This window comes from Scyliorhinus canicula, chromosome 19, assembly GCF_902713615.1.
Source record: "Scyliorhinus canicula chromosome 19, sScyCan1.1, whole genome shotgun sequence".
In the NCBI taxonomy this organism is placed as follows: domain Eukaryota; kingdom Metazoa; phylum Chordata; class Chondrichthyes; order Carcharhiniformes; family Scyliorhinidae; genus Scyliorhinus; species Scyliorhinus canicula.
In genome coordinates this window covers 78,926,823-78,940,102 of record NC_052164.1, presented here as the reverse complement: position 1 = coordinate 78,940,102, position 13,280 = coordinate 78,926,823, and the positions used below count along the sequence as shown (strand labels likewise).

At 45.4% G+C, this 13,280-nt stretch overlaps 1 long non-coding RNA gene across 1 annotated transcript in view; it reads left to right on the top strand.

The window, feature by feature from the left end:
* LOC119954256 overlaps positions 1-13,280 on the top strand; it is a 71,678-nt gene that overhangs the window by 6,055 nt on the left and 52,343 nt on the right. The window lies entirely within an intron of this gene.

The window sequence follows — 13,280 nt, the reverse complement described above, 5'->3', positions numbered from 1 at the left end:
TCGTCGTGTGCTTATTGAAGGCGTATCAATTTAATACACTAAACTTTACGATGGACTCATCACTCAAGCCGGATTGCCTGAAGTGGACCCAGAAGCAGCCAAACGCCACAGAAACTTTTGAGCACTGGCTAAGCTGCTTCAGAGCGTAACTCACATCCTTCACCGAAGACTTCACAGACCTCCAGAAGAAGCAGATCCTCCATGCACGGGTGAGCCGAACAGTCCCCTCTATGCGGACTCAATAATGCTACTGAAGGGACAATACGTGAAGTCCGTTAACGAGGTGTATGCTAGGCACCTCCTTACCACGAGACGACAATGCCCTGGGGAATCGCTCGCAGAATTCCTGCATGCCTTGCATATAGTCTGCTGGAACTGTGATTGCCGGCTGATATCGGCTACCCAACACGCAGAGCTGCTGATCAGGGACGCTTATGTCGCGGGCATGAACTCAAACTATATCCGCGAGCAATTACTAGAAGGGGGGACACTCGGCCTCCCAAAGACAGTGAAACTCTCCAACACACTGGAGCTGGCCTCCCAGAACATGGGGGCCTAAACCTCCGGCCGCGCGGCACCCTCGTGAGCCTCATGGGCGCAGCCATCAACCGACCCGGGTGCGAAGCAAGCCTGTGCTGCGCAGCAGCCCGCCAACGCGGGGGCCCGAGGTGCTACTTTTGCGGCCAGAGTAATCACCCCAAACAACGCTGCCCGGCACAGAGCGTAACTTGCAACGGCTGTGGGAAGAAGGGCCACTTTGGCAAAGCCTGCCAGGCCCGATCACCCTCTAAAACCTCTAGGCCCAACAGCGCTGCCTGCTGCCTGTTGGGGCCGCCCCCAGCTGCCGCGCCACCCTCCGTCCATGTGTGACCCGTGGGTGCCGCCACCTTCGCCGCCATATTCAATTACGGCCCCTACGTGTGACCCATGGGGGCCGCCATCTTGGATGCCATCACCGATTCCACCCGCCAGGATGGTCTGAGGGCTCTCCGTTTGTTCCTTGAACAGAGACCTGAACAATTCCCATTCTCCACCACTCTACTTCATCTGGCTGAACTTGTCTTCTCACTGAACAGTTTCTCCTTTAACTTGTCTTACTTCCTCCAAACAAAAGATGATGGGTTATGTGGAACATTCTTTGTTCCAGTCCTACTGTTGCCCCCTCCCATAACTCTTTTACCGGTACATCGAAAACTGTTTCAGTGCCACTTCGTGTCCTCCTCTCGAAAACCTTATCAGCTTTGCTTCCAATTTCCACCCCTCTATCCATCTCTAACACTTCCCTTCCTTGAACTCCCTATCTCCCTTCCTGGGGATAGATTGTCCACGAATAACCATTACGAGTCCATCAACTCCCACAGTGACTTCAACCAAAGCTTTTCACACATCACATCCTGTGAGGACTCTATCCCATCTGTTCCGATGATGCCACTTTCCAAGACGGTGCTGCTGGCATGTCTTAATTCTTCCCCAATTGTAGCTTCCCACTCGTAGTGGTTGACAGGGCTCTCAACTGTGTCTGACCCATCACTGAGAGAACCTCTGTTCTTACCCCTTCCCCTCCCTCCCAGAATAAGGTAAGGTCCCCCTTGTCCTCACTTTTCATCCACCAACCTCACTTGTCACCCACATCCTCCACATTCAAAGAATCGTCCTCTGCCCGTTCGACCAACTCCAGTATGGTGTCATCAAAAAACACATCTTCCTCTCACTCCCTCTGTCAGCATTCCACAGGGACCATTCCCCCCAAGATCCCTTGGTCTAATCCTTCATCACCCACAACACCTCACCCTTGTCCCACGGCACCTTCCATGCAGTCGCAGGAGGTGCAACACCTGCCCCTTTACCTCCTTCCTGATCACCATCCAAGGGTGGTCTATTTTCAGGTGAAGCAGTACTTCACGTGTACCTCCATCAACTTGGTCTATTGCGTTCGCTGCTCCCAATATGGTGTACTCTACTTTGGAAAGACTAAATGCAGACTCGGTGAGGACTTTGCAGAACACCATTGGTGCATCCGTAAGCAAGGCCCAGACCTTCCTGTCGCTTGCCATTTCTACTCGCTATCCTGCTCTCATATCTGTCCTGCTGAAATGTTCCCATAAAATCCAACACAAACTGGAGGAATAGCACCTCATCTTCAGATTAGGCATGTTGCAGCTTTCTGGACTTAACATTGAGTTCAACAGCTTCAGATTGTGAACTTTCTCCTCCACCTTCATTCCATTTTTATTTCTTTTTTGTAATACAGATTTGTATTAGTTTTTTCAAAATATTTCTTTAACATAAATTGCATTCCAAATATTAACTAATATTTACCAATCCCTTCCTCAACCCGAAAACAATTAATTAATTAAGTAATTAACTCCAATTATTCATTTTTCCATCGCCCTTTTCATCCTGCTTTCCACCTGGGTTTTCCCTTACCACCGTCTCCCCCACCCCCCTCTCAACCCCAGAACCACATCCTACTAGGGCCATCTGTTTCCTGTTCCATGTTGTCTTTTGACACACTACTAACCTTCATTCTGCCATAGCACATTCTGATCTCTTAGTGTCCCACTATCAGCACCCTTCTTTGTCATGAGCACCACCATTTACATTCCCTTTGTCTTTTTGTGCACAACATCTTTGTCAATTACTCCCTAGCCTCCAATTATTGCTAGCCCTTTGTCCAGCCCTACTGCTCCACCCACCCAAAGTATAACACTCATCCTATTTCCAGTTCTCGCTAACTCTGACAAAGAGTCATCCAGACTCGAAACGTTAGCGCTGTTCCCTCTCCACAGATGCTGCCAGACTTACTGAGATTTTCTAGCATTTTCTGTTTATTTTGTTTTCATGGTCCTGATTTATTTCTTTCTCTTTGTGAATTCTAAGTAACATTTTGCAGTAGATTAATAATCTCACATGAACATGAAGATCGCTAACACCACCCAACAAATATGTGACTAAATATTTATCTTAAAGAGAGGAAGAATTAAAGTTTGTTTCAGGTCAATATGGTTGTACACATATCTGGTGCTTGAAAAAGGTAATTCATATTTAGTCATAATTTACTTAACACCAAATTTGCTGATTTTCTTCATCAGTATTAATGTTAAGTGGCTGCAAACAATTCACAGTGGAAAACCTGACTCAATATTAGCACCGTCCAATTAGACTTTGTGCCAAGAAACATTCATCAAACAGTCATCTGCAGGTGTGTTGGGGACATCTGCGAAGTACCTTAATAGACAGCAGAATGTTCCTTAATTCAAATTAATTCAGATGGAGAATGACAAAACTGCTAAGTGACTTTTAAAAAAATGTTGCAAGTAATCCCATCACACAGGCCAGGGTGGGAATTGAACACAGGCACACAAGAAATAGAAGCAGGTGCAGGCCATTCAACCCATCAACACTGCTCTGTCATTCTATAAACTCGGCTGCTCTGATTGTGACTCAGCTGCCAATATTCTGCCTGCTCCTCCCCATGACGCTTGTCAATCAAAAATCTGCCAACTCGGCCTTGAATGTATCCAATGATCCAGCCTCCACTGATCTCTACGGTACAGCATTCAAAAGATTTGTTATCCTCTGAGAGAAGAAATTCCTCCTCATATTCCTCATTAAATGGGAGATGTCTTATTCTGAAACTGTGTCCCCTCATCCTTCACAAAGGAAAACATTCTCTCAGCATCTACAAGCCCACTCTGAATCCAATGTTTCAAGAGGATTACCTCTCCTTCTGAACTCCAATCAGTATAGGCCCAACCTTCCCCTTATCAGCTAAATCCCTTTATCCCAGGAATCAGCTGAGTGAACAGCTTCCAAATGCAAGTATATGCCTCTTTAAATCAGCTGAGCAAACTTGTCTCACCAACATCCCATACGTTGTACCAAGTTTATGCTACATCTGCTCCATTTGCCTTCAAAGGTTCACTGATACAGATCCAAGTCAGAACGGGATGGTATGTGGCTTGGCAGCGTGGTAGTGTTCCCATGCATCTTCTGCCCTTGTCTTTCTAGGTTACAGAGGTGGCAGGTTTGGAAAGCACTAGCGAAGGAGCCTGAGGTGAGTTGCTGCACTGTATCTTGCAGCTGATACACACTGGGTGGAATTCTCCCCTCCCCCCCCCCCCCCCCCAACGCCAGGTGGGAGAATCGCCGCGGTGCCGCATGGGTCCCGCCACGCAGCCCCGGCACCCGCACGCGATTCTCCCACCCCCCACCTCCCCAAACCAGTGCGGCAAGAATCACAGCTGGCCGCTCGGAGAATCGCCGCTCGCCGTTTGGAAAAGGCGAGCGGTGATTCTCCGGCCTGGATTGGCCGAGCGGCCGCCCCAACACGACAGGTTCCCGCCGGCGCCATGCACACCTGGTCGCTGCCGGCGGGAACTGCGTGGGAACGCTGGGGGGGGGGGGCCTGTGGAGGGGGGGGGGGGGTCTAGCCCGCGATCAGTGCCTACTGATCGGCAGGCCAGCCTCTCTAAGGGAGGACCTCCTTTCCTCCGCCGCCCCGCAAGATCCATCTGCCACCTTCTTGCAGGGCGGACTCGGGAGGAGGGCAACCGCGCATGCGCGAGCGACGTAATTTATGCGGCGCTGGCCGCATCATTTACGCGCCGCCGTTTTATACAGTCCAGTTTTCATTCCGGCATCGGCACTTAGACTCCCATTGGGAGAATTGCGCCCACTGTTGCCATTGTACATTGGCAGTGGAATGTTTCAGGTTCTGGTTGGGGTGCCAATCAAGCGGGCTGCTTTGCCCTGGATGATGTTGAGCTTCTTGAGTGTTGTTGGAGCTGCAGTCATCCTGGCAAGAGAAAAGTCATCCGTGTTCCTAACTTGTGCCTTGTAGATTGTGGATACGTCTTTGAGGAGTCAGGAGATGAGTTACTCACCATAGTATTCCCAGCTTCTGACCTGCTCTTGTGGTTGCAGTTTTCATATGGCTATTCATTCATAATGATGACAGTAGTTGTGATCAATGCTGCTCATTGTTTTGGTTTGATGGAGAAGTAATGAACTGAAAATAGAGTTGCAAATAAATCTAATAAATCACAAGAAGAATATAGAAAAATTATGGTGTAACATTCCTGAGTTTGTGTTTTATCTGATATTGTTTTGAATGTCTGCAAAGATAGAAGAGAAACAATTTGTGCTTTTATAGACCAAAGAACCCAAATAATTTTACTGTCGAAGAAGTACTTTTGAAGTCAAAGTACTTTTCCTAACTTCCTTAAAGCAAGAAGATTTACCAAAGCTGAAAGCTTCCTTTTGAGGTTCTCTAATGGGCCGAGAAACAAGGAGCCTGAGCTAGGACTTCCTTAATCAGCACAAACTGTCAGTTTCTCATTACCTTTCCTTTGGTTTTATTAAGTCCATTAATTACAATGTCTACATCAATGTTTGCCATGATGTGGAGATGCCGGCGTTGGACTGGGGTGAGCACAGTAAGAAGTCTTACAACACCGGGTTAAAGCCCAACAGGTTTGTTTCGAATCACTAGCTTTCGGAGCACTGCTCCTTCCTCAGGTGTGCTCCGAAAGCTAGTGATTCGAAACAAACCTGTTGGACTTTAACCTGGTGTTGTAAGACCTTTTACTATATCAATGATGTGATAGTAGCATGGCGATGATGTTACTGGATGGGTGATGTAGAAACCCGGACAAATGAGTGAAATGTGGGTTCAAAACCCACCATGAAAATTGGGAAATTTAAATCACAGTTAAGTAAATAAATCTGGGATTAAAAAGAAAACTAAGGGTGACCATAAAACAACCAGATTCTCTTACAAATTTGTCTGCTTCTTTAATGGAAGGAAATCTGCTGTCCTCACTCGGTCTGTTCCATGTGTGAATCCAGACCCACAGAATTGTGATCATCCCTTAACTGCCCAAGGAAATGACCTGGCAAGTCAGTCACTTGTATCAAAACACTGAAGAAAAGTATGATAAGACCAAATGCAGTCGGACTGTCTGGTACCAACCTCTGCATTGGTTCATATACGAAAAGGCACACCCTGGGATTTGTGTCCCAGGATAATCAAGCAACAACCTGACATGGGGCGGGATCTTCCGGTCAGAAGGAATCTTCCTGGGCTGGAATATCCCAGCCACAGTCACGCTCACAGGACCATCATTTCAGACAATGGTGCAAATTCCTAATCATTGCAAATTGTGTCCTGTCCCACCAGAAGGTAAGGCACACCAGATGTAGGGGCTTTGTGGTGTTCAGTCAGCGGGCAAGTGACTCATAGCATTAAGTCAGACATAGGTATGGATTAATGCTATAAGCTATGATGAAATCTCATAGCATTAAGTCAGACATAGGTAAGCAAATTTCCTGCTAATTTTCAACCACCCTTCCTCAGCTAATGAATCAGTTGTCCTCCATGTTGAACACCAGCTGGAAGAGAAGCTGAGTGGAACAAGGGCACAGAATATGAGGTTTTCAATGTCCACCACCAAAAATGTCTGATTAGCATTAGTACTAGCCGAGTCCTGAATGGTTTAGCCCCTAGAGTGACGGTGAGTGAACCAACATGAGGGGAATAAAACTTACTTTGCCTTTCACCAATGAACGCCCACGGCAGAGTTGGAGGGAATGGCCTCCAATTAGTGGATTGTGGAGTCTTATCTCACACCGTGGACACCCTCCATGCATATCGGTATTCTCATGGTGCTAAATGGGACAGATTCAGAACAGAATTAGCAGATCAGACGTAAACAACCATCATACCAGTAGAATTCTATTCAACTACAATTGGTAACCTCATAGCCCAGCATATCCTTCACTCTACCATTAGAAGCCAAGAGAAGAGACCAACTTTGGTTTCAATGATCACAGCATCACATAATTACCCAGGACAGAAGAGGCCCTTTGGCACATCAAGTCTGCACCAACACGCAAAAAACACCTGACCTACCTATCTACTAAATGGCTAATCCCATTTACCAGCACTTGGGTCCAAAGCCTTGAATGTTTTGACATGCCAAATGCTCATCCAGGTACTTTTTAAAGAATGTGAGGCAACCTGGATCTACCACCCTCCAAGGCATGGCATTCCAGACTGTCACCACCCCCCTGGTAAAAAGGTTTTTCCTCACAATTTACATAGATAATTTGGAGCTGGGAACCAAGGGCAATGTGTCCATCATCAAGGAAGAAATAGCGAGGCATTTGGATAGAAATTGTCCCATTGGGCAGACGCAGCATGGGTTCATAAAGGGCAGGTCGTGCCTAACTAATTTAGTGGAATTTTTTGAGGACATTACCAGTGCAGTAGATAACGGGGAGCCAATGGATGTGGTATATCTGGATTTCCAGAAAGCCTTTGACAAGGTGCCACACAAAAGGTTGCTGCATAAGATAAAGATGCATGGCATTAAGGGTAAAGTAGTAGCATGGATAGAGGATTGGTTAATTAATAGAAAGCAAAGAGTGGGGATTAATGGGTGTTTCTCTGGTTGGCAATCAGTAGCTAGTGGTGTCCCTCAGGGATCCGTGTTGGGCCCACATTTGTTAACAATTTACATAGATGATTTGGAGTTGGGGACCAAGGACAATGTGTCCAAGTTTGCAGATGACACTAAGATGAGTGGTAAAGTGAAAAGTGCAGAGGATACTGGAAGTCTGCAGAGGGATTTGGATAGGTTAAGTGAATGGGCTAGGGTCTGGCAGATGGAATACAATGTTGACAAATGTGAGGTTATCCATTTTGGTAGGAATAACAGCAAACGGGATTATTATTTAAATGATAAAATATTAAAGCATGCTGCTGTGCAGAGAGACCTGGGTGTGCTAGTGCATGAGTCACAAAAAGTTGGTTTACAGGTGCAACAGGTGATTAAGAAGGCAAATGGAATTGTGTCCTTCATTGCTAGAGGGATGGAGTTTAAGGACTAGGGAGATTATGCTGCAATTGTATAAAGTGTTAGTGAGGCCACACCTGGAGTATTGTGTTCAGTTTTGGCCTCCTTACTTGAGAAAGGACGTACTGGCACTGGAGGGCGTGCAGAGGAGATTCACTAGGTTAATCCCAGATCTGAAGGGGTTGGATTACGAGGAGAGGTTGAGTAGACTGGGACTGTACTTGTTGGAATTTAGAAGGATGAGGGGGGATCTTATAGAAACATATAAAATTATGAAGGGAATAGATAGGATAGATGCGGGCAGGTTGTTTCCACTGGCAAGTGAAAGCAGAACTAGGAGGCATAGCCTCAAAATAAGGGGAAGTAGATTTAGGACTGAGTTTAGGAGGAACTTCTTCACCCAAAGGGTTGTGAATCTATGGAATTCCTTGCCCAGTGAAGCATTTGAGGCTCCTTCATTAAATGTTTTTAAGGTAAAGATAGATAGCTTTTTGAAGAATAAAGGGATTAAGGGTTATGGTGTTTGGGCCGGAAAGTGGAGCTGAGTCCACAAAAGATCAGCCATGATCTCATTGAATGGTGGAGCAGGCTCGAGGGGCCAGATGGCCTACTCCTGCTTCTAGTTCTTATTTTGTTATGTTCTTACATCGTCCATAAATCACCTGTCCCCCACCTTGAAGTTTTGTCCCACACGACTGACCCTTCAAATAAGGGGAGGAGTGGGGATGCGCATGCCAGAAGCAGCATATCTCAAACTGAGGTGCCAACCTGGTGAAGCTACACACATGTTAAACAGTGGAAGCAACATATCATAGACAGAGTGATGTCACAACCTCTGGATCAGATCAAAGCTCTGCGGTCCTTTCACATTCAGTCATGAATGGTGGTGAACAGTTAAACAACGAAAGAGATTTCTTTGTACATCCACACCCTCAACAATGGGAGAGCCCAGCACTTCAGAGTTAAGGCAAGGCTGAAACATTTTCAATCAATTTCAGTCATAACTATCAAGTGGCTGATGGGTCCCAGTCTCCTCCTGAGGTCCCCAGCATCACAGATGCCACTCTTCAGCCAATTTGATTCAGTTCACATAGTATCAAGATAACGATTGAGTTCACTGAAGACAGCAAATTTTATGGGGTCATTCGGGCAGCAGTTTTGATGACATTTTCTCCAGAACTACTACATCCCTAGCCAATCTGTTCCAGTACAGCTGCAACACAGGCATCCACCCCACAAAGTGGAAATGCCCAGGTAGGCCATGTCCAAAAAAGCAAGAAAATCTAGTCTGGCTAATTATCGCCCAATCAGTCTACTCTCATTCATCAACAAAGAGATGGAAGGTGTCATTGCCTGATATTAAGCAGAGTGCACTCACCAATATCTACTGACCGATGCTCAATTTATCTTCTACCAGGATCACATGGCTCTAGATCTCATTACAATCTTGGTCCAAACATGGCCAAAGAGCTCAATTAGAGAAGTGAGGTGAGATTGATTACTCTTGGCATTAAGGCAGAATTTGACTCAGGATGGCATTGCCAAGGCTTCGTTGACAAAACCTCCTGCACCATTGCCTCTTGGCCTGTGAATGGCAGCAGACAAATAGGAACCGCACCGCCTGCAGGTTCTTTACCATGTTCCACACCATGCTGACTTGGAAACATGTTGCTGTTCCTTTCTTGGGCAGCACGGTAGCATTGTGGATAGCACAATTGCTTCACAGCTCCAGGGTCCCTGGTTCCATTCCGGCTTGGGTCACTGTCTGTGCGGAGTCTGCACATCCTCCCCGTGTGTGCGTGGGTTTCCTCCAGGTGCTCCGATTTCCTCCCACAGTCCAAAGATGTGCAGGTTAGGTGGATTGGCCATGATAAATTGCCCTTAGTGTCCAAAATTGCCCTTAGTGTTGGGTGGGGTTACTGGGTTATGGGAATAGGGTGGAGGTGTTGATCTTGGGTAGGGTGCTCTTTCCAAGAGCCGGTGCAGACTCGATGGGCCGAATGGCCTCCTTCTGCACTGTAAATTCTATAATTCTATAATTCTTGACACTTGAGCAAAACTCTTGATCTCCATCCCTAACAGCACAATGGGAGTACCTAGACCATCCCATGCAGCAATTCAAGATGGTCGCTTCACACCATCTTCTCAATGGCAATTGGGTAACAAATGTTGGCCTTGCTAGTGATGCCCATACCTGTGTTTGACGTTTTAAAAAAATATATTGACTGGCTGCCTCCATAGGTCCACATGTGCGTTGACAACCAAAAACTGTAACTGTAGCTCTGGAGCTGGTATTCTTTGTGCAGCACTGGCAATTGTTGTCCATCAAATGTACCAAGTAGCATGAAGCTATTGAACAAAGAGGCAGGGAAAGCAGTGCAGAAGAGAAACCAACAAACATTAATTTTCAGAGTTAAGAGAAAATCAATCATTGGCAGTGATGAAGTAGTAGAATGTACTGGCATACCTACAGACAGCTTTAAGTGAAAATCAAAGTGAGGTATCCACCTTGACAAAAACGCCATAATAAGAAATTAGGATGTGAACCTTGCAATGCAGAACCAGCTGGAGTATTCAGATATCAAGAAGCATCAATATCAAGTGAATGATGACAACTTCAGACAGAGAGGCTAAACTATGGTCGATGAGGGGGCAAAGAATGCATTGAAACACAGAAGCCTTCAGCAAAATAAATTATGCATGAGATAAAATGAAATTGAGAAAATGTTGTGGATTGGATTCCAGTATAAATATTTCTACACTGCCCATTGCCTGGTCAGGAATGATGACCCATATTCAGGTGATCTACACATTGAACTGCAGGAAATAAATGGACTAAATCTGAGCTGGGTCACCTTACCATTATCATGCAAGAGGAATCAATAAAATCAATATCTACATCACCAAGAAAATTGGAAAGAAAATCTGCAAATGGATTAATATAATTCTGGGTAAATCATCAATTTCAATTCCTTAAGCAAGAAAATTGCTCTAGTTGCATATCTGACATGTGACATCGCCAAAATAAATGACCATCATTACTAAATATCTACACAATTACATTAGACTGATTGGAAACCCGGTTCATAAACCACACTCTATGACTGAGAGCATGTTTTGAGTGTTTTGATTGCCATGGGTTCAATGACACAGAGTTCCAAAAACATTTGGCCGTGTTTGCCAGTTTATTACATTAAATATGCGGCACAAAAACACGGGTTGTTGATGTGGTGATGCAAAGCTGTGGGCTGGTTGCAATCATTTGTAAAATCGAAACCTGTATGGTTAGCAAGTTACCGGAAGACAGTGCACAATCTCAGCCGATTAACTTTCAGGCTCCTCACTCATTTCCTTGCCTGCCTCCGGAGATACGAGGGGGAAAAGAAAATCACAGGACGTGCAATGGCTGTTGAAAAGACTGTAGTATTTTGAATTCACCCTGGGTTAAGCTTTAACATCTGATTTTTCAAAAACTTGATTCCCTTTGATTTTAGTTGTTAAAGAAGTGATATATCACACTTACATATGAAGATAAATGTTGAGGAGTGCGATACAGTCCGTAAAAAGTCTGGAAATTAAGCAAAACGAAAAAGGCACTGGAAGCAACAATTCGTACAACCGGAAAAATCAGATGATGGGTGCCACTTTTGTATTTCATAGAAAGACTTTAGTTCCAGCCATCAATAGTTTCTTCTCAATTTGTTAAAGGACAGGGGAGCTTGAAAATTTGCCACTATCGACATGCACTGCATGACAAGAAAACCCCAGGAGTTAGTAAATATCAAAAAAATTGCAGCACTTACACTGCCAGCATAATTGTCCTATATCAAGGTTACTACTGAGCTGATCTCTCTACTGATAAAGAGGTGGGATCCAGTGTGTGCCATTAATGATAAATAAATTGCCTATAATAACTTCAAAGGTGTACTTGAACGTAACAACAGTAAAAGGATTCTGTTTGGCTGAGAATAGATCATGCGGGCAAAGGACAAATAATTTTGCAAAATGATCATAAAATTCATAATGCAATGTTCCCGCTCAACAGTCAGCCCTTGTTTGAGCAAGCATTATTTGATTAGACAGTCATGTATCTGCATGTATGCACCTTTCCTCTGGTATACTTGGTACTTTTCCAATCTACTGACACAGGAATAGAGAAGGAAAAGAATGTGGCCCAGTAGAAAACAGCCAAGATGCCTCTTTGGCCACACTCACTTTCTCTTTTTGTTTGCAACAGTGCAGTGTACCAATCATCAACCTCATAAAACGGGATTGATCTAGCACTAGGGTAGGATTGGAGTATGAATGGCTCGCTCACAGTGCAGTATTGGCAAATTGGTGGGCAGTTGAAGAGTGGAGTTGGTGCTCGAATACTACCAGGAATGGATGGGTTGTCTTATGAGGAAAGGTTGGACAGGATAGGCTTGCACCCACTTGTATCTACTGGGATTAAAAGGGTAAGAGGTGACTTGATTGAAACTTTTAAGATCCTGAGGGGGGGTTTGAGGGGGCGGATGCGGAGAGGATGTGGCCTCTTGTGTAAGAATCTGGAACCAAGGGCCACTGTTTATAAATTGGGGTCTCCCCTTGAAGGCACAGTAGAGAAGAAATATCTTCTTTCAGAGGGCCGTGGATCATTGGAAATTCTTTGTGTGAAATATTACAGCCACATCGTAGCATGTGCTGGGACATAAAATTCAGTGAGCCATTCAAATGTCCATTGACTTCAGCAGGACCGTGAAACAACAGCGGCTGAAAATGCCACCCTTCAAATATTTTCAAGGTGGAGGTTGATAGAGTTTTGATAAACGAGAGGGGTGAAAGGTCACCAGAGCTGGTGGGAGGTTACAGTCAGATCAGTCATAGCCTTATTGATGGCAGAGCAGATGGAAAGGTTCAAGTGACCTAAGTGACCTACTGCTGCTCCTAAATCATCTGTTCCGTATCGATGGTTGGAGGTAAGGAGAAGCCAGTGATTCGACATATGCCAAATTTTATTTCCCAGCTGCGCGGCTTGGGCGAGGTGGTAATTGGGTGAGCAGATGCTTCATTCCAGGAAGGAGATTGATAAAAATCAAGACAATGAACTGTCCGCTCCTAAAGTTCATAAATCAAACACTAATGCCCGTTGACCTTCACTAATAGAAACCTCCAGTCAGTAGCCTTTCTCTATCTTTTGTTTTTAGCAGCTAGGAGAATAACTTAATTTTCAAAACATATGATGGGCTGGATTCTCCGCCCCGCTGCGCCAGTTTTCAGGCTTGACCCGCTGGCAGGATTCTCCATTACACCGGCCGGTCAATGGGGTTTCCCATTGTGGGGCAGCCCGATGCTGGCGGGAAACCCCTGGGCGCTGCCAAAACGGAGAATCCAATCGGCGGAGAATCCCGCTCATCTCCTTCGGGACATGAGACCATTTAC